The sequence below is a fragment of the Atta colombica genome, unplaced genomic scaffold, assembly GCF_001594045.1.
Source record: "Atta colombica isolate Treedump-2 unplaced genomic scaffold, Acol1.0 scaffold141, whole genome shotgun sequence".
NCBI lineage: Eukaryota > Metazoa > Arthropoda > Insecta > Hymenoptera > Formicidae > Atta > Atta colombica.
In genome coordinates, this window is record NW_017259230.1 from 1,007,250 (window position 1) to 1,010,655 (window position 3,406).

Genomic DNA, 3,406 nt, shown 5'->3' on the forward strand with positions numbered 1-3,406 from the left:
AAATTTTTTGGTAAATGCAAATTTTTCTTTAGATGTGAGTGAAAGAATCGGAATAAATTTCGTGATACATCAAGTTAAAAAAAAGAATAAAATAACTTTAAAATTATTACATAATTTGTTTAATCCTTTTTATTCCTTGTTTTAATTCTATTTTTTTTCCTTGATTTGTTCTGCATTTATAAATTCATTATAATACATTTAAGAATATAATATAATTAAATAAAAGTATTGATTAGCAATAAAAATTCAGATCATAAAGAATTAATCGATGAATTCAAGATTTAATGAAAAATATCTGCTTCCCCCCCTCCCCTCTCTCTTTATCTCTCATATCATCGCGTTTTTTTCTAGAGTTTCTCCCGAGAGCTTTCCTGCAAAAGCCATTAAAAGCCAGCCTACCCAATTTCTGATATAATTACCTTGCACAACGTATCATCGAGCGTTGTTATCGTAGCGCACAACTGTGATAATCGCACTGCGAACGAACATCATCATACACGGAAATTTTTCCACAAGCTATTAACACGCACTGGCCATTTAATCTCGTCAATCAGTGTTCCGCGAGAAAATTTCTGCGTTGTAAAAAGCTCTCTTTTCAGAGGAATAGGTAATAATAATCTTTATATGCAAAAAATGGTAATATACTCATAAAACGTAAAGACATTTGTCACTTAAATTGGAAAAATTTACTAAATTGTATTTATTAAAATTTAATTGAAACATTCGATGTAAACATATAAGCATCTGTCTAGTTTAGAGTAGATCTACCAAAGTCTGGTCCTAAAAATGGCATGCATATCCAAAATGTGTGTTTGCTCTCAATTGATGATATGAATGTATGTGCATTCTTGGTTGGTACTGCCATGGGCATGCCAATCGCAAGAGAGGATGGAGGGATCGCCAGACTCTGGTAGTTGTAGAAACTCTAATCTAGTTGTCTCCATTTGCTTAACCAAAATTTAATGAATAAATTATATAACAATGCACTATTTATGCACTTTATAAATCCATAAGAAAAAATTTTTGCGCTTATTTTGTTTGGCTAACAACAATTCTTTCCTATGGAAGGATTGAATATGTTATCAGTGAATTTGTCCTCTTTTACCTATTAGCAACAACTAATTCAGAAAATTAATTACAAGATTTATGCGCTATTTATGCGCTATTTATGCGCTATTTATACTGGTGCTACTTTTTCGCGTCTCAGGAAATGAGAGAATCATTAAGAAATTTTTCTATTGACACCAGAGACATAAAATTTATTTTAAAGAATACAGTGCAAAAACCAACTACGTGAATATAAAAGCGCACATGTTGTAGATTAATTATAATGCATAATTGATTTAATAATCTCTTTCATTTTAAAGACATTTTATGCTGATTATATTTCTGATGTCAAGAAAGAAGTCTTTTAAAGATTGCAAAAATCAAAATTATTCGAAGCATAAATTAAAGATATCTTTTGCATAATTAAATATGTATTTAATTTAAATATGTAATTTAAATGTAAATGATTCTAAAATGAATATATAGAAACCAAATTTGTTCCAAGAAAAAAATACTTTAAGGGATACAGCGCAAAAATCAAAATTACTTTATGTATAAATTCTATGTATTTGAATCAATCAGTCATTAATAATGAGGAGGACTTACAGTCTAATCAATCTTCCTTCCATTAACATATATATAACAAATTTTTTTGGTTAAACGAATAAGTACGTAATAATAAATAAGTATAAAAAAATAAGTACGTAAATTTTTTCTTGTAACTTCATAAAATACAGAAATAGTGTTATATAATTTATTTATTAAATTTTGATTAAGTAGAGAAGTATATAGCTAAACAGAAGTTGTATAAGCCACTTTTGCAGAATAATTATAAAAATATAATATAATATTTTGGTATTTTAATATATTAATATATATTTTAAAACATTTTTTATACGCATTTATATTTAATCCCGCTTTTATTGAGCAATTGAAATTACGACAAATATTTCTTTAAAAAGAATTGTTTTAGCGCGAATTGTTTTGAGTTCAGTAATGGAGACTTAAAAGTTTTATCAGTACACAGAAATCGTGAATCTCTAAGTACTCTTGCGGATTCAGTACAACGGGATTTAGAAAATCGCAGACATAGCGAATTCACTTGGGGTTATATTCGGAAAAGAGAGAAACAGAGTAGTTGTTGTTTAGATAATACGAGAATGGAAGGAAGAGTGTCCGTCCAGACAGAAGGCTGAAGGGTTCGCGTGCTCAGGCGTACTGAGGCAGATTTAGGTTGGTTGGTTGGTCGATGCTCAGCGTTTTCGTGCAATCAATGCTCTCGTCTATCAAGATATAAGAAGCGCCTGTACATACAGGGTGATTTTAGCGAGAAATTATAAGTGTCGAATTTTAGAGTTAATCCTCAATAATAAATGCGTATCAATTGATTAGGATTTAAATATAAACTTACATAGGCGAAAAAAATATTCAGATTCTATGTTTTTAAAAATTAGATACCATAAACTTTTTTATATAGAATAATAGTACGTAATATGTGTTATGATGAATTAACATATATGTGTCAAAAAATTATTTTAAAGTTAGAAATAAGGATTTTATGTATATAAATAATAAAACACAAAACATTAGAGATAAATAATTTTCCAAAATCATATGAAATTTAAATAGATTTACGTTTTAAAAAACATATTACATATTATAAAAATATATTATGTAAATCTAAATTTTCTATTGAAAATTATATTCCTATGTAATATTAGGTATGGGCAAAAGTTCGTGGCGTTTTTTCCGTTTACATCTAACGAACTTTTTCCCACATCTAATATATAATATGTTTTTAAAACATAAATCTATTTAATTTCATATGACTTTAGAAAATTATTTATCTCGTCTAATGTTTTGTGTTTTATTATTTATTGTATATAACGATTTACAAAAATCTGCAAAACTTTTCTTAATACTGAATATTAAAATTTTAAGTGAAAAATCTCATAAGTTATTCTCAAGATATTTATCAATTAAAATGTATCAGCAGCATATTCTCTATTACTAATCATCCTATACACGCGTGCGCAGGATAATCGGAGATACAAGACAATCCGACTTTATTTCGCATCGCGTAATCTTGCGAACTAAAGCTGTGTCTTAATATGTCGCTCGTTACTTGATATCTCCGGGGAAATATCTTCAACATTTTTGTGGTCCAATTTTCTTTCTCTTTTGAAAACAAATGGGTAATGACAAGTGAATATATCAGTGATGAACAATGATATATTATCGCAATCTCTTCAACCAATGAAAATTTCACTTTCCTAGGAGAAAAATGAAATTTTTGTGGCGTGTGAATATGAAGAAATAGCACATTATATATAATATATTTATTATTTAGTAAGTAAAA

At 28.0% G+C, this 3,406-nt stretch overlaps 1 protein-coding gene across 1 annotated transcript in view; it reads right to left on the reverse strand.

Moving 5' to 3' along the window:
- The window catches only part of LOC108684971 (octopamine receptor beta-3R-like), a 27,330-nt gene that overhangs the window by 6,378 nt on the left and 17,546 nt on the right, over positions 1–3,406 (reverse strand). The window lies entirely within an intron of this gene.